We start from the raw sequence: 19,798 nt of genomic DNA, 5'->3' as shown, positions 1-19,798 counted from the left end.
GTTTTATGGGCCAAATGAGAGGTCCCCATAAACCGTGAAGTCCCCACAGTCCAGGTCACAGGACGGTCTTAGGTCCCCATAAAACACCAAACACAAGTTCTCTCTCTCTCTCTCTCTCTCTCTCTCTCTCTCTCTCTCTCTCTCTCTCTCTCAGGCTCGCTCATGTGGTAATTCTGACTTACTTCAAGCTTCAGGAGCTCTCTCTCTCTCTGTGGCATGTTCGCCCATGTTCTCTGGATGTGCTTATGAGCTATTTTTAACAATCTGGTTGCATATTTAACAATAAATTTTATTCAATTAAACCAAAAACTTGCTATGGGCGATCCCTGGATCAACTGTACTTCAAATCATTTAAATTGTTTATATTTTTGCAGCGATGTCGCCTTGCAACATCTACACTTTTAAGCCTTCTGCTAATAATTGGATTTGCTGCTACTTTGTATAAAGGAAACATCGGAACAAATAAACCCTCGCAAATCAACGGCAGACTGAGAACCGAGAAAATGATTTGTGTTTTTTGATAACAATCTAGAATGAATTAGTGTGTAAAACAAAAGTGGTGAAAGCTATTATTTCGTTTAATTTGTAGAATTAATTGATGATTGATCTGAAGAGTAGGAAATTAAATTAATGTTACCTGCGTCTTGACCTGACCATCGATTAATTTCCGACATTAGACGTGCGACCAGCGAACGAGTCATGGTGTTGCGGACATCCGTCATAACGCACGAGTCATGGTGTTACTGATCTCTGTCATAACGCACAAGTCATGGTGTTACTGATATCCGTCATAACGCACGAGTCGTGGTGTTACTGACATCCGCCATAACACAGGGGTCATAGTGTTACTGACATCCGCCATAACGCACGAGTCATGGTGTTACTGATCTCTGTCATAAAGCGCGAGCCTTGGTGTTACTCCTATCCGACATAACGCAAGAGTCATGGTGTTACTGACATCCGCCATAACACAGGAGTAATGGTGTTACTGACATCCGCCATAACACAGGAGTCATGGTGCTACTGACATCCGCCATAACACTGGAGTCATAGTACTACTCCTATCCGCCATAACGCACGAGTCATGGTGTTACTGATATCCGTCATAACGAGCGAGTCATGGTGTTACTGATCTCTGTCATAAAGCATGGGTCTTGGTGTTATTCCTATCCGACATAACGCAAGAGTCACGGTGCTACTGACAGTAATAGTGTTACGGATATCCGCCAACACTGATGTGTCATAGTGTTACCGATATGCGTCATAACTCGCGAGGCATGGTGATACTGATTTCCGTCATAACACGTAAGTCATGGTGTTACTGATCTCCGCCTTATGACACGAGTCATGCAAGGTGTTACTGACATCCGCCATAACACACAAGTCATAGTGTAAGTTGAATGCGCCATAACGCACGAGTCATGCATGGAGTTACTGATATCCGCCAGAACGCACGAGTCATGCATGGAGTTACTGATATCCGCCAGAACGCACGAGTCATGCATGGTGTTACTGACATACGCCAAAATACACAAGTCATGCATGGTGTTACTGACATCCGCCAAAATGCACAAGTCATGCATGGAGTTACTGACATCCACCAAAACGCACGAGTCACGCGTGGCGTTACTGACATCCGCCAAAATGCACGAGTCACGCGTGGCGTTACTGACATCCGCCAAAATGCACGAGTCACGCGTGGCGTTACTGACATCCGCCAAAATGCACGAGTCATGCATGGTGTTACTGAGATCCGTGTGATATTCACCACCAGAGTATGAGTCGTGGTATTTGCTGCCACAAAGAGTTGTACATGTGACGTCACAGGTGGCCGTCTAGGTGACACGCATCCAGCTCATCTTTTGTCATTGTGCTTTTTGACTGCTTACCGTGATTAACTACCACTTTCACAAAAGTTTAAGAAACCATTCTTTAGGAATTTTCTCAGGGGAAAATGGTGTTGTCAACGTTAAATGTCCATAAGGCGACCTGATTTATGAAGGTTTTAACTTGATGAAATGGACCATTGATTTACACTTCCTTTCCGTAATATAGTAACAGCTGCACAATATTTTATGAGGCTCTTCCAGACAGTCCCCCGAAAATATATTCTCCAGAATTGGAATTAAACAACAATTTCGATGGAAATGGCGTAGATGTTGTACTATATGATATTAACTTACTTTCCATGCACTGTTTATTAACTATAATCCCTGAGGTGTAAATGATATTGAAACAATTTGTCTGGCGTTGTACATGTGCATAAGGCTGTAAGATATCCACCGACGCTTAAGCTGATAACATAACATATTTAGCTCTGGTTCAGAATTGAATATCAATATAGTTTGCGAAGAAACATTTGCCTGTCCACAAACATTTGGTTTAATATTTGTTTCCCTAACCTCGAAGACAAATCTATAACTTAATATTGACTTTGACAAAGAGGTTATGTTTTACGTTGATAATGTAAAACATGTTTTATCTTACTGATCGTTCACTTATTCTATTTCTTCTAATTCTTTTTTCCGTGATGTATTTTCACCCGCATAATGCGATACCGGTTATACGAGTTATGCTGACTCCACTCGATTTGGAGAACTTTACATTTATTTGTTTATGTGATTGGGATTTAACGGCGTACTCAGGAAATGTCTCACTTATACAACGGCGGACATATTTATGCTTGCATGGAGGAAAATGGGAAGTGCTTGGAGAAAACGGCAAGAACAGTTTGTACCTAACAGGCATGTAAACGTCATGCACCCGCAGCGGCCAGGTGCTGAAGTGTGTCTATTACACACGTGTGCATATCACTTAAATACCTTTGTATAAACATCAGTAGAATGACTGAAACTGCATAAACTGTGGCAAAACTAACAAATTAAAGAAACAGGCAATGTGCATGTTACGGTATACGCATCGCTTTTAGTTTGACAGCACATGGAACGTCAAAAGCTCAGCCGTTGAGCCTACTCTGTAGTACTACAACGTATACAGTACACTGTGCCGTATTCTACTAACTACAGCACTTATCTATTATTACACTGTAATAATAATTGGGGCAACTATTTAATGTTATAATTAGGCCAAAACGATAGATGATTTCCGGGGAACCCATTATATGTATATTACACTGGGGGCTTTTTAGTTGTGAGGACCTAAGATTCCGATCCTAAGGTCTGCGAATAGATAGTGTTAGTAGGCCTATGCACAGGTCATTTTCATTATTAAAAACAGCGATCACAAAATCGTGCCAATTTGTTCAATATGACTAGGCTTCACTAAACTTTTTTTATTCCTGCTCTCTTTTATTTGTAATGTCATCACTGTACTCTCTCCGTATAAGGGTTTCCAATAGTCATACCCGTACAATAGGAATGCATTTATATTGTATTAGCTTAGGACTTTATTTGGAGCATTTTGTAGGTACATTTCTAACATGAACAACATTAACATTCCTCTAAGCGTAGCCACAATTACAGAGGACTGAACTAATACAGTTTAAAGTTAAATGTAACGAATATTGTTTTCAACAAATGTGTAGTAATTTGGCTGTAATTTATGCATGAAATATTTATTTAAGGAAAATTTGTATCATTAAGCGTTTTCTTTGCTGAAATAGTCGTTCATAAAAGTACAATTAGGTAATATTATGACTGTTCTTGTGACGGAATGCCCCGTGACTATAATGTATATAAGGGCAAAGAAAACATTAAAATGAAGTTCATATGTGATGAAAGATCATTAAACACTGTCCAGGAAAATAGTTCGGTTTATTTTCTAGAATTTTTCCATTCGAGTAAAATGGTGCGTTTCAAGGTACACCTAAGGCATTCATAGACCTCATGTATATGTATTTTAAATAAACAAATCTGTAGCAGTCTATGTGTTAAGTGGCAAAAACCTGATGGGACAACACTGTTCTCAGTACGGTCAGAAACGTCCAACGCGGATACAAAACTCTCCAATGCATTTTAGTAAGTTAAAAATAAATTGTTTTCATTAGTTTATAGGGTGTTTAATGGTTTTTAGCTGAAGTATACGTCACGTTAGTGTTTTTATTGCCTTTAATACAATCTCATAAAGTTATTAACGACAATATTTATAGAAGCATGTGTCTTTCTTGACAGATAGGACGCCATTTTGGTTCGGGAAGCGTTTTATTAAGTGGCATTCTGTGAGACAAGCGTTAAATGTGGCTAATCGATGAAGAATAGAACACGGTTATATTGATATCTGCCAAATCGATTCATTGCCAGGGATTAATTATTGGTTGCAATCACAGCCGATTCCGTGACTCAATATGAGTAAGTGAGTGAGTGCTTGGGGTTTAACTTCGTACTTAACAATATTTCATATAACGACGAAGGAATCTTTAGAGTGCAAGTATTGTGCCTCTTTGCTGAAGGACGGATTTCCACCGTTCTTATATCTAGTGCTGCTTCACTGAGACGCCTTACCGAAGGCAGATGAGCTGCCCTGATACGGGTCAACCAGTCGTTGCACTTTCCTTTTCATTCTGAACGCCAAGCGAGGAAGTTACAACTTCCTCTTTTAAGGCCTTAGATGTGAACCAACCCATGACTGACCTTGGATCCTACCGCTCCGGAAGCAGACGTTCTTCCAACTGTACTCTCGTCGGTTTGTAAGAGCCAATATTATGTTGGTGTAAACAGTCGATAACCCCTCACACACAGCTTATGACTATTACTGGTTTGATCTGGAAAACATGGAGAATTACTTCATAAAGTAAACCTATTACGCAAAAATCGAAGTCATGCTCGGACGGTCCACAGTGAGACGTCGGCCATTACTTTACCATTCCACAGTGTTTTCGACGCTGTTTGTCTTTCCAGCCCAGAACGAACTTTATTTATTATATCCGAGCCTGGCAGGTAACATCTGACTCATGGGGATCACAGTTTTATAGCGATATTAATAAGTTTTGTTAGAATGAGAATGTCTTTTCTAATATAGAGACTCTCACCATCATACAATAAAGACTGACAACACACAGAGTAAAACAGACGACCGTGTGATAGTTGGCAAATAGTCACATGAAACGGGTGAAATATGGCCTCTTTTCAATTTACTTCAGGCAGGGTTTTATTCTAATTGTTCTGTTCACCCAAGAATGTACCCTGTGCAGTATAAGGGAAATATTTTTGGGTAAGGCGATAAATACCAATGAGTCGATCAATCAATCAACCAATCCATAAGTACACCAGAGTGACCTTGATGATCAAACTTGCTCAGGAAAAGGTACACATGTACAACTTATCGGATGTGATAAGTATTTGTATGGCCTTGATTATAAAAACAGATGGCCTGTGGGGTTGCAACTGACATCAAACTCTTAGGTGATAATAGTTCGTGAACGCCATATGTAATCATCCTGTCGTCCTGTTGAGGGAAATTTGTCGCGCATAGGGAAAATTGTCATATAAACAAGCCGGCACCCAAGTCATTAAGGATGTTATGTAATAGGAATTTACGGACTTACCAGCTGGCCTGTGAGAGATTGCCTATCATTATATCAGATTGTTGTTCCATCTATTTTGGTCGCGGATTTTGACATTTTTCTTTCCTCTTGTGGTGCCATTTTGTACGGCAAGCTGTGAAATTTACTCTCTGTGTCCTGTCTCGATTTCAACTCATACCACAGTGGTATGTGCTAACGGACACGTCCCCTAAGGGTTTCTCCGCGGAGATCAGATTTTTGGGGAGAACATGTCGTGGACAGGGGACAAAATCATACACGTTACACGTATCTTGGTGTTGACTTGACACTCTCGAACACGTCTGGACACCGTAATGTGTCAGTGATCAAACTGAGATGAACAGTGTAAAAACAATGTTGAGAATGGGGCATCACCGGATCATATGTCTCATGTCAGCAAGCCAGCCAGCGTTAATAGCTGTTAGTCGATCAAGACAGAACACTCACTTCATCGTAGTTGTGTGGAGGGTGTAGAGATCAGACAGTGTGAGTGGGATCATATGAGGTTATACACAAACACAGCATGGCGCAGGCTGAAGACAGCAGATGTATCAATATACAACACACACCACACGATTTACTGGCGACACGACACGACACAAGTTTATTGTCGTACTTGGCGCCTCCCACACTGGGTATGTAAAGGCACGAGCTATATGTACATGTACCGGACATTCCTTATGGTTCACACAACAACGGGTTGTTTGAGATGCGTGGTGGAATTGGTTTTCAGATCGTTTTATATAGTGTAAATTGATAACTTTACTAATAGAGACACTGTGATCAGACAACAAACAGTGCCTGAAGAAATAAACTGTCCTTACAACCTATAGTGATACATAGATAGTGTTTGACTTTGCCATAGGGCGGTCGATGAAGATTTTATTCATAAAAGCTGGTAGCAATACAACAGATGGTAGGAAAAGTGCTGCTTCATCATTATGTGCCATATTCATTTTTTGCTACGAATTTCAATTCGGGCCTTACATTGGGAGGATAAAACATTTACTTACTTAATATTCCTGCCCTCGACGTTTATAACAACTGTTATGTAGTACAAAAACAGCTCGGCAGTTATCTCATCCGTGGAACAGATCTAATTTGATATTCACAGCTCAGGTTAATTTCAGGTACCGATCTGTTCATTCGTTATGTAGCATGTAATAACCCCAGCTGGAGCCAAAAACCGACAAAGATATAATCATGAATAGTTCTTCTCATGATCTGGATAGTGCTAATTTTGTGAAAACGAGAGCGGTAAGCCATGTTCTAATCTCCGTTTTATTATATCTTGGTCTGATTCTTTATATTTAGGAACCTGGAACTAAATTATTCCACCATAATTGCCCTTAAGGCGATAAAGCGGAAAGCTACATAAAGAGGCTTTGGTAAAAAAGAAGGATGTGTAACATCACATCAATGTTTACAATTTTATTTAGTTTTCGGCGAATTGCAATGACCTTGCCATTGTAATCCACACACTCCAAATGTGAAGTCATAATTGCTGCAAGATTATTAAAGGTCATTTCCGGACGGCGAAAAATATTTCCACACATCTTCACCCATTTTACAATTTTATACTGGATCACAAGGGTAATCTAATCAAGCAGCTCTGTATCATTGTAATACGGAACATCTGGTGGATTTACCAAATATGAAACAAATACAAATCAGTATCCATATGCGCACTTGTGTTTGCTGGCACATGTATGTATACAAGGGTTTTGTTAAAAACAGGATCAGTTACTGCAAGTGAGTAAGGCGAGTGTTTTTGTAGTTAATATAAATGAAATCGAACCTTTTCTCCTTCAGTTCATCTGAGAAAATTACGCTTCAACACACGAAAATTTCGTTCGTTTTTCTGTCACTGACGTAAGACATGCCTTCTAAGAAGTCACTGATAATCAGGCCTTATGTGACTAAAGAAAAAACACACGTAGACTGCAACTACAGACAATCAACAATTTCCTAATGGTGTCATGTCTGGCCTATCCTAGCATAATAATTGCAGCTAATAACGCTGTTAATCGCAATACATGGATACTTAAAGAACTGGAGATTTTAAACATTTACACAAAAACGCTACATTAATACTTAATTTCTCATATTTGACATCCGGAAGAAAAAAAAATTGTGTCAAACTAAGGGTTCCAAACAAATTAATTATTGTATACAGCTCTATACAGTACACAAATTTTACACTATTGCATAAACGCTATGAGAAAAAACCATCTCACTGAATGGCTTGTATATATGTTTTACTGTGTATAAGAGGGGCTAAGTGAACGTAGTAGCCCGTGGTAGGAAGCGATGTTCTTTGGCATTCTGATTTATGCTTAAATTTAAGTGATATAGAGTCTGGATTGTGTTAACCCAAATTAACATTAATTTGGACTAAGTGCAATTAGTTTTGTAAGATTTAAACTGCGGAACAATTGTTTTCAGTACTGTACCGAAAACATTTGGGCCCCCTGGTGTACCTAAATCTACCAAGTCAATAGCGTGTTGAGAGAATATACATTTTTATACCTTTTACCTAAAGAGTATTAAAATCTTTAGGACATGTAGGTTCTTTAATTTACTGGAAAACGACTAGTTCTTGGCGAATGAGGTCGACTTCTATCTGGTTCAGCTACGGCTTCAAGTCAGGACGTTTGTCAGGAACCTGGTTGTATATAGTGCGGTGCCGTTGTCTGTGGTCACATTTAAGTGTTCATACACAGGTCTTCGCTGAAACATATAACTATAACATATAAGTATAAAAGAAATATTCCTGGGTGTGACTTAATCGCTAATCGAATTAGGAAATGTGTGAACAAATCTGCAGCATACATAGGCTTTTGTAGACATTCAACAAATTTGTTACAAGCTTGTGGCCTGCTTTGAAAAATACTAAAAGTATCAAAATATGGTATTTGAGGAAAGGAGTGGGGGAAGGGGTGTTAGCAGAGGTCGGGAGTCATCATCTCTGCTCACTAGCTATTATTCTTGACAGGAAACGATGTCATTTGCAATAACCGTATCTTTACGACTGCGCTCAAGATATTACGCTATGTTTTACCTGGGTCACCATAACCCAAATACTGGTGAACTGTGTTGAAAGGGCCTTTTCTCATACAAAAACCATTATCGTCATCGAAAATGAACATTTCAAAAACTAACATCCTGTTAGCGTCCTTTTGATCACTAAAGATAGCCGAAAATAGCGGTATACAGTTACAGCAAATGTGACATGTACAATAAGTCTAAAATACTCTGAACTGAGTCCTTCAGAAAATGTTTCATTTTCGACCGTTTGGTGTGTCGTGCCTGCTCACATTAAACTTGAGTGTCAGTGATTTCCTGTAAAGCAAACATTACGCCAGTACAAGAAAAACGCCTTATCTATTCCTCTTTTTGGACAGAGATTTTCAATTTACTCTGAACTTTACTCTAAACAAACATGAAATCAGTAGAAATTCAGCCAATAACTAACTTATTCCTAAACCTGAATCGGGTGGAATTGGCGAGCCTGTGTTCATACATATGCTTGGTTGGGAAAGTTAAAAATTCAAATATTCTTTCTTTTTATGGTAGTTAACTGTTTTAAAGGTACTGTGGCATTAATCATCGTCATTACAAGACCATAGGCTTAAAATTCACCAATTAATTTAGAAAACGTTTTCTAATTTTCATTTACAGTCTAAACTGTATTAAATCACTTAAGGCTTGAGTGTCAGGGATTTCATTGTAATCAAGTATTATGTCAGCCTAGGAAAAGGCGCTCGAGTGTTTTATGTTTTTTTTATGTACCAAGATAAAATTTCATTACAAGTAAAGTGGAAAACAAATGACAAAGAAGGATTCTGGTGACGTTAACTGCAAAAACAACCCCCGTCCTAACATGAAACAATTGATCCTGTTCAGATATGACGCTGACACATGCCTTCAAGAACAGTTAACGTTGAGAAATGACATGTTAACAAAGCTCTAATAATAATGCTCTATAATTGCTAATCGGGAAGAAGATGTTCGTTGATCATATAATTTGAAAAGTAATAAAATTTGTCGCCGTTCATAATCAGTAAGTTCCCCTTTCATTTTAGTAGACAGACGACATGTACGAGCTGACCACTTTGAATGTTATTACACTGTACTACCTAAGTAAAGCAGTATTTATAACTACCGGTACCGGTTTGGTTAGACAGTTTATAACTTAGTGTACTGCATTAGTAAAACGGTCTTCATAGCTGAGGGTATTTATAACTACCGGTACCGGTTTGGTTTGACAGTTTATAACTTAGTGTACTGCATTTGTAAAACGGTCTTCATAGCTGAGGGTATTTATATCTACAGGTTCCGGTTTGGTTTGACAGTTTATAACTTAGTGTACTGCATTTGCAAAACGGTATTCATAGCTGAGGGTATTTATAACTACCGGTACCGGTTTGGTTTGACAGTTTATAACTTAGTGTACTGCATTTGTAAAACGGTCTTCATAGCTGAGGGTATTTATAACTACCGGTACCGCTTTGGTTTGACAGTTTATAATTTAGTGTACTGCATTAGTAAAACGGTCTTCATAGCTGAGGGTATTTATATCTACCGGTACCGGTTTGGTTTGACAGTTTATAACTTAGTGTACTGCATTTGTAAAACGGTCTTCATAGCTGAGGGTACTTAATTAGTAAAGCAGCGTTTATAAATACTGGCATTGCATTAGGAAAGCAGTCCTGATAACTGTCGGCACTGCATCAGAAAACATATGGCTTGATAACCGCCGGTACCGCATTGGAGCAGTGCTTTATTTGTAAAATTACCCGGTACGACATACTTAGAACAGTATTTCCCTACTCCTGTCAGATGGTGTGTTTCACATCACATACTCCTCTCTCTATGTTTGTTCATGTTCTTGTACAGTGCTCATTGCCTGTTTTTAACAATGGTATTGCAAATTTGACATTTCCTTATTCAACCATGCATTAGTAAAACTGTCGAGATTTTTTAACGTTCTATCTATAATTGGATTTGCTGCTACTGGGTATAAAGGAAACACTGGAACAAATAAACCTACGCAAATTAAGGACAGGTCGATGAAAGAACCGATAAGTGATTTGTGTTTCTCGTAATAATCTTGAATGAATTAAGCGGATAAAAGTAAAAGTGGTGAAAGCTACAATTCCGCTTAATCTGTAGAATTAATTGCTGATTGAGCTCAAGAGTAGGGAATTAGTTTTGCGAGCATCTTGACCTAACATTTACAGACAGTAGTAACAGTGTACAAGTCATGGTGTTATTGATATCCCCCAACACAAGGGTCATGGTGTTGCTGTTATCCCTTAACACAAGCCTACGAGTCATGGTGTTACTGATAACCCCCAGGACACGAGCCATGGTGTTGCTGACATTCCTCAAGCTACAAGTTTTGGTGTTACTGATATCCCGGAAGACACGAGTCACCGTGTAACTGATATTCGTCAAGACAAAAGTCACCGTGTTATTGATATCTGGCCCAGCTCACACATAATCATGTTGGTAGTTGCCATTTTAGATCACACACAATCGTGTTACTCATTTCCTTTTACGTTATTGACATCCAATAGAGCAAATGGATGGTCGTGTTGCTGACAGATGGTCGTGTTGCTGACCATCGTTTATGCTCACAGATGGTCGTGTTGCTGACAATCGAGTACGCTCACAGATGGTCGTGTAGCAGACCATCGTTTATGCTCACAGATGACCATGTTGCTGACCATCGTTTACGCTGACGGATGATCGTGTTACTGATCATCGTTTGCGTTCACATATAGTGGTGTTGCTGACCATTGTGTACGCTCACAGATTGTGGTGTTGCTGATCGTCGTGTAAGCCAACAGATGGTCGGGTTGCCATCTGTGTTTGTGGTGTTAATGACCATCGTATACGGCCACAGGTGCTTATGTTGCTAACCATCGTGTACGCTGACGGATGATCGTGTTGCTCACCTATATGTACGCATACAGATGGTGTTTCGCCCGACGATCAAGTAGATGTAGATTGTTTACACACCAGACACATTACCAAACCGGTCTTAATGTCTTTTGATATCAGCAAGAAAGAAATAAGTAGTAATGTAGTAACAGCTGGACAATATTTTATGACGCTCTTCCAGGCAGTCCCCCGAATGTATTCCACAAGATTGGTGGAGGAATTAAACAGCAATTCCGATAGAAATTGCGTAGATGTTGTACTGTATGATATTAACTTAATTTCCATGCACTGTTTATTAACTATAATCCCCGAGATGTAAATGATACTGAAACTACTTGTCTGGCGTTGTGCACGGCTCTGTTATGTTAGATGTAAGACTCTTAAGTTCATCATATAAAATAATATATCTCGGCCATGGATCAGAGTTGAATATCAATATCTTTAGCACACAAAAATTGGTGTGTCCTTACACACTTGGTGTAGCATCTATGTTTCTGAGCACGAAAGCAATTTCATAACTAGTTACCTCACTCAAAGACCTTATGCTTTTGTAAGCATTTATAGATCTGTCTGCCTGGCAGCAACTTAACGAGAAAATTTATGGATGGATTTGAATGAATTGTTCCGCATGGTTAAACCTTGAACCAAGTACAATGCAGAGTATTCTCCCTCTGCATTTTTTGAAAACGATTCATCACCAATGGCAGACAGAACATAAATGTCCTTTATGTGGGTGAGTGAGTGAGTGAGTGAGTGAGTGAGTAACGTCGGGCTTAATGATTTTGTAGTCATATGACGACGAAGGAGTTCTTAGAGTGCATGTACATGTAATGTCCCTCCTTTTTGCAGGACAGATTTCCATCGCTCCTTTATGTAGTGCTGCTTCACTGAGACGACTTACCGAAGACAAGTAAGCCGCTCCACCAGAGTCATTATACTGATCCGGATCAAAGAGCCGATGTACTTTCCCCTTAATGTCGAACATCAAGCAAGGAAGCTACAGCTTCCTCCTTTTAGGGCTTAGGAATGACCCGACCCAGGATTGAACCTGGGTCTATCATCCAACTGATGTATGGCGGGAATGTTGAATCTTGATACTTTCACGTAGATTATGTGAAGCCAGTTTTATGTGTGTGAGACAGCACAATATTCCTTGCAAGGGGATACTTGCACCTTGATTCTTGCACCCTGATCTTAAGCCCTATAGTGATACGTTGAGATACAATCTCATATTGTATCAAAGGCTATTCCAGCTGTACGGCCCGATATTTTGTCAAGAACATTAGTATATAGAAATATTGATCTTCGAGACCAAATATTAGGCCGTATACCCACACAACAGGCTAGATAAGCAATTAATCACAATAAAGAGCTTTATGTACATTTTTTCTTAACTTAATACCTATACTTCAGCCAATGCACGCTGTTGTTTTCAACAGCGTGGCCTAAACCGTCGTCACAGCTCAAATGCCAGTTCGAAGAGAACAGGGACCGCTTCGGGATCAACACTGCCTGACCTGAGAGAAAGTACTTGTCTGCTGTGAACTGCAAGTTGGTCATTTTCGAGCTTTTTGATTCTGTTGTTAATTATGGAATAATTAGTACTCTTCTGAAAATGGAGGCAAGAAAAATTACTGACCATTACATTCTCGATGATCTTTTCTACCGGCTCTTTCAGCAAGTTCGGCGATTTCGGTAGTTTTTCCAAGGCGCATTGATCAGAATTTTCTCTGAATTATGAAAGGTATAGTTGCACCTTGATACTGTCATGTTAGAATTATCTTAGGCATCTCACTAAAACTTTCGTTGCACAGTGATACTTTCTGCATGTTGATACCTGCACCTTGATAATGGTAAGACCCACTGATACCTCACTTAATGTCTGTTCTTTCGTGATACTTCCACCTGGTGCCTGTATATCATGGTGTTAATGTAAAGCCAATTTTACTTCACTGGTGTCTCACTTAATGTCTTTTCTTTCGTAGTACTCCCCCCCCCCCGGAACCTGTACCTTGGTAATGTAAAGCCAGTTTTACCTCAATAATAATAGAATGTCCACCATGATACTTTCACCTGTATAGTGTGATGCCGGTTATACGGGCTATGCTGAATCCGTACATCTCCAGTTTGTATTTATTCATTTATTAGATTGGCATTAACGGACTACTCACGAACTGTTTCTCTTATACAACGGCGGAGATGTTGTTGCGTGGAGTAAATTGGGGAGAGTTTGGATGGCTACAACGAGCATATACTGCCAAAGAAACCAAAGAGTACGTAAAACACAGATCCTTTGATTTTACTATTGATGGTAACATCGTATAATCCGAAGCTCAGATTAAGCTGTAATTTTCATAAATTTTAAGACGTAAAAGGATAAATTTATAAAATATGTCCAGGATTGAACAAACGCTTTTTTTTTATAATCCTGCTGACTTTTATTTATAATGTCACCAATCAGGTGCCTTTAGGGGGGGGGCAATACTGACATGTTTCATGCAGACTAGAATCAGCGACTGAGCTTTTGACGTTCCATACAGTCAAACTAGAAGTCATACAAATACTGTAACGTGTACATGTTTCTTCATGAAAACACATTTGATGTAATCTTGCTTTTGAAAGCAATCACTAACAAAGAGAATATGTCAAATGTAACACCATTAAACACTGTCCAGGAAAATAGTTCGATTCATGGCTTAAATGTTTTCAACCGAATAAAATAGTTCGAAACCATAAGATTCTGCGGTGGTCCTAAGTTATTCAGAGGGCATCGGTGTCGTCACATCCATATTTGTTTGGTTGAAATAGTTTGTTTCAGATCCTTTCGGCCCATGTATTCATATATCTTATCCATATGCTTCTTGAATGATGAAATCTGGCAGTGTGAAATCTAGCAATTTGTAAAAACCTAACGCGCCGCAACTCGTTCAAATATGGCCAGTATAGGCCACTGCTGAATGCCAAGTTTCCAATGCGTTTTACCAGGTTCTACAAGAAATAAATCGAACTAATTTTATGGACAGTGGATAATATCCTTTAGTTGGACCTTAACTTCTTTTTTGGGTTTACTTTGCTTAAACAATAAAACGGTAAAACAAAGATATCCAGAAGCATATGTCTTTCTTGACTTTCGAGAAATAGGATAAAATCCGGTCAGGACTAGGACGCCATTTTGGTCTGGGAAGCGTTTTATAGCATAAAGTAGCATTCCCTGAGAGACCCGGTAAATATGGCTAATCGATGAGCATTAAAACATGGTTATATTGATATCTGACAGATCGATTTATTGCCAAGGATTAATTATTGGTTGTAATCACAGCCGACTCCGTGTTTGGTTTGTGCTCGACAGAAATCGGAGAGGTATGGCAATGTTTGATATGAAAGAAACGGTTTAATGGAGAGGACTAGTTTATGGCGAAGTGACTGACACAGCTCAAACACCTACGGTACTTGGAAACTAAACCTCCAAAGGTGAGAAGTGTGTTATTGGCTGATTTATGGTTCACCTTTACAAATGGCCTCTTAAAGAGTGGACTGGTGAAGAGGGCAATGATATGAAATCCAGCACAATGAGACCTCTAGCAAATCAAACTTTATATAGCCGATATGATGCTGGTGTAAGCAGCCGATCATCCTTAGCTTAGGGCTATTATTGGAAATCCACGAATCAGGCTGCTGCTTTGATCCAGAAAACATGGAGAATTAATGTACAAAGTAAACATATTGAGCGCAGTCGAAGCCATGCTAGTAAAGTCCTCTTCAAGACGTCGTCCATTACCGCGGTGTTGCATGGTGCTTTTGAGGCTGGTTTTCTTTCTCGCCCCGGACGAACTTTATTTATTATATTCGGGTGTGTCAGGCAACAACTGACACAAGGGGCTCAACTTAACAAGTTATGTGAGATTGGGAATGTCTTTCCTAATACAGAGAATCGCACCCTCATATAACAGATTGCCAGCATAGAGAGTAAAATCACAGCAGCGAGGACGATGTGATAGTGGGCAAATGGTCACATGTAACCGATGATATACAGCCTCTTGTCAATTTACCTCAGGTAGGGTTTTATTTTAACCGATCATGCCAACACTTTTAAAGGGGCAAAGCCACCCATGAAACTGCCCACTGACATAAAAGTGAAACATTCTTCGGCAAGGCGATAAATACCAATCAGTCAATGAACTAATCAGCTAATCTATAGATAATCAGTAGAGTGACCTTGGTGATCAAACGTATACAGGTTGTCAGACGCAACAAGTAGTTGTATGCCTTTGATCAAAACAAGATGGCCTGCTTGGCGCAACCCGACATCAAACTGTTAGGTGGTAATATCTCGTGAAAGCCATACTTAAATCATCTTGTCGTTCTTATGAAGAAAACTGGTCACGCGGAGGGAATTTGGTCATTTAAACAAGCTGGCAGCCCAGTCATTAACGATGTCATGCAATAGGGATTCATCGACATGTCAGTTGCCTATGAGGGAGTTGTCTATCGTTGTGTCAGACTGTTGTTCTATCTATTGTAGTCGCGGATTTTGACATTTTTCGGCAATAGATGTCAAATTTACTCCCTGGGCCTCGTCTTGCTAAGCTTTCTCAGCATGCGTCAACCCGAAGTATCTTGAGTATTTGCTGGACATGTCCTTACTTGTACCCTGTTAAGCTTAAACTGCGACCGAGAGGTTTTAAACTTAACGCATATAAGTGCTTTGTCAATCAGTGTGCTATTACATTCAAAGTGGCCAGCTCGTATGTCTTGATTTGTACCCATACCCCAATGCAACATGCTAACGGCACGACCTCCCAGGGCTTTTCTGTGGACATCAAATATGTTTTCTCTCTGAGACTAAGACTTTCAGGAGAAGGGGGATCAAATTCTACATGTGGTGCTTATGATGGTGTTGACTTGAAACCCACGAGTACGTCTGGATACCGTAATGTGTCAGTGATCAAACTGAGATGAGCAGTGTAAAAACAATGTTGAGAATGGGCATCACCGGATCATATGTCATGTCAGCAAGCCAGCCAGCGTTTACAGCACGTCTAATAGCTGTTAGTCGATCAAGATTGAACGCTCACTTCATCGTTATCTGGAAAGTGTAAACATTAGACAGTGTGAGTGTTAGCAGTGTTATACGCATTGAAGATAACCGTTTTGTCAATGTATAACACACACGACACGAGTTACTGGCGGCTCGTTGCCACATATGGCGCCCTGCTCTTTTGGTATGTAAAGACACGAGCTTTGTACATGTACCGGACACTCCTGTGGGTCAAACAACATCAGGTTGTTTGCGATCCGTAGCGGGGCTGCTTCTGCAGATCGTTCTCTATAGTATACAGTCGATTGTTAACTACAGACGCCGTGCTCTATAAACGCACAAAAACTGCGTATACAAACAACAGACTAATTTTGACACCTATCTAGATACATGTACGATACGGTTGATGAAGATTTTGTTCAAAACACCAGGTAAAAATGTAACAGATGGTAATAAAGAAGAGCTGCTTCATCTTTTTGGGTAAGGCAAATGTTCATTGTTACAGGGCGACGATACAAAACCAAACGGTTCTATACAGCTCGTTGTTTACGAACATAATGTTTGCTGCAAATTTTTGTTCGTGCCAAACATTTGGAAGTTTGTAACAGCTCGTGGATATTAAAAATATTAAACATACAAATCAATATCTATTTGCGTGTATGTATTTTCCCGTATTTATCAGAGCTTTGTCAAAAATTGTCATTTGTCATCCTTAAGTCAGAATGGCGAGAGTTTTTGTAATTAATGTAACTGGAATCTTTCTCCTTCATTCTGTCAATTTTATCTGAGAAAATCTTATGCTCAAAACACAAAAACTTCGTTTGTTTTTTCTTCTCTGACCTTATACTTGCTTTCCAAGAAATCCCACATATTCCGGACTGATATGACTAAAGAAAAGGCACTGATGGTCCACAAATGTAGACAAAAAGCATTTTCTGAACTAACGATTTATCGCACGATGACATCTATATAAATACCTAAATATAGATCTATACAGAACTATAATGCTACTGCTCATCGCAGTACATGAGTAATAACGGAACTGGTCTGCAAAGGTTTTAACGCCTATATTGAAGATATACCGTTAAATTCTATGAAATTTTTTTTTCAAAACTGAGTGATGCAAAGAGAAGACACGTAAATTGTCTCAAACTATAGGGGTGGCAAATAAGCTAATTACTGTAAAAATCTCTAAACAGTACACAGACTTGACGCCATTGCATTAACATTTTTGAGAAATATTTCCATGACTGAATTGCTTATCCAGGACACATGTTTTGCCGTGTTTACAACGAAGCTTTTCTGCTTCACGTATAGGCATATGGCGATGAATTGTATTCTTTGTCAGTCTGTATGTGTAATCCCTGTATACGGTTGATTTATGTTTACATCAAGCAATATTTTCTAGATAGTTAACGTATCGGAAGTTTGTGCCATGTATATTCCGAGCACATGTATTTATCAGATGTAAGCGGAATCTACTAACAGTGAAGAGGTACCGAAGAGCATGTAAACTTTTGTTGATATGCACTGTTAGGACGACATTTGAATATTGAGCTATGTAATATAGAATGTCCATAGCGCCTTAAGATTTTACCCACCTGTTGTTTTTAACCATTGAATATGGGTGAGAACATCGAGAAATAGTCATAATAAATATCACATGCCCAATAAATCTAAAATTCAATAAATCTAATGGTTCAGAAAACGTTTTCTTTTCCGTCTTCTGGTGTGTTGTGCTTTCTCACATAAAACTTGAGTGTTAGAGATTTCCTGTAAAGCAAGCATTACGTCAGAACAAGAAAAACGCCTAATCTATTCCTCTTTTTAGACAGAGATTTCCAATTACGCCTGACCTTTACTCTCCACAAACCTGAGATCAGTAGAAATGCAGGCATTAACTGACTTATTCCAAAACTTAAATCGGGTGAAACGTCCGAGCCTGTTTTTCCCATGTCCTAGGATGGGAATGTTAAAAATGTTCTTACTTTATGTGTCCGTTATTCTTTTTAATACCGCACGCACACACAATGTTATGACAACATTACAGGCTTAAAACTCAGTCTTTAGTCCAGAAAATGCTTTCTAGTTAACATTTACAGCCTGTTGGTTTCTTTTTTTCAGGCACACAGGCCCAAGTGTCAGTGATTTCAGAGATAGCAAGGATTACGTCAGCCTACGAAAGACGCTCGATGTTTAATGTGTTTTGAGATTTATCCTGATAAAACTATATTACAAGCAAAAACAAGTGCAAAGGAAATGACGAAGAAGGACAGTGGTGACATTATCTGAAAAAGTAACAGTACATTCGTTCTTACACGGAGCGATTGATCCGGTTGAGGTGTGACACTGGCACATGTCATACACGAACAGTTAACTTTGACAAATGACATCTGTTAACAAAGCTTTGGTAAATAACTTTATATAATAAAACACAAGCAAGTGGATATGGATTTTTGTGTTTAATATTTTGGAAATTTAGGCAATGTCCAGCATATGCCTGAATTGTCAAGGTGACATGCAACAGAGCTGCTTGATTAGAAGACTTTCCACATGCAATCAAGATGAAAATATTCGGGGCAATAGTTTACAAAGTAATAAAATTTGTCATCGTTCATAAGCAACAAGTTGGTCCTTGATTTTTTGGTATAGCACTGATGAGGTGAATAATTCCAATCGATTAGCCATGTTTCCAGTTTCGGGTCTACCACAATCTGCTCTCAGTCTTAATTACAAGTCCCAGTCATTACAATTAATGATCTGAAATTGGCTTTTTCTCATAGCAGTGCTGCAATCAACGCGGAAAGACACAGAGGGTCTTGTGCTCCTTTCATAGTGAAAGTATTTTTAATTTCATATAACTTTGCTGTTAAGGAATAAAAAACATGATAGGGCAATGCGGGTACTTAACTGTGTTGTGATTTTATCAGTGAGGTACAACAAGGTTATAGTAAGTTAGAAGTACTGCAAAATTAAAAGAGTTCATACTTTTGTTTTCATTTGTTTTCTGCATTGAAAGGACTACATGGTAACAATAGAGTTCGCGGTTACTCGAAGAGTGCAGATCTCTATCTTAAAGCTCAGTTTTGTTCAATAGGGATGGTGTTACGGCTGAGCTATTGTCTTAAAACAGCCTTGTGAAAGTAATAAGATTCTCAAATCCTTGCAAACATAAAGCAACATTAAATACCACAGTTGATATTTTACCATGTGGGCGGTAATGTACAAGAATTTTTGTATGCTGAACTCTTAACAATGCATGTCCCAAAAATGACGACGAACATATTCAGCATTACCATCAATGCAACCGG

This window comes from Liolophura sinensis, chromosome 6, assembly GCF_032854445.1.
Source record: "Liolophura sinensis isolate JHLJ2023 chromosome 6, CUHK_Ljap_v2, whole genome shotgun sequence".
Lineage (NCBI taxonomy): Eukaryota > Metazoa > Mollusca > Polyplacophora > Chitonida > Chitonidae > Liolophura > Liolophura sinensis.
Note: the sequence above shows the minus strand (reverse complement) of the source record.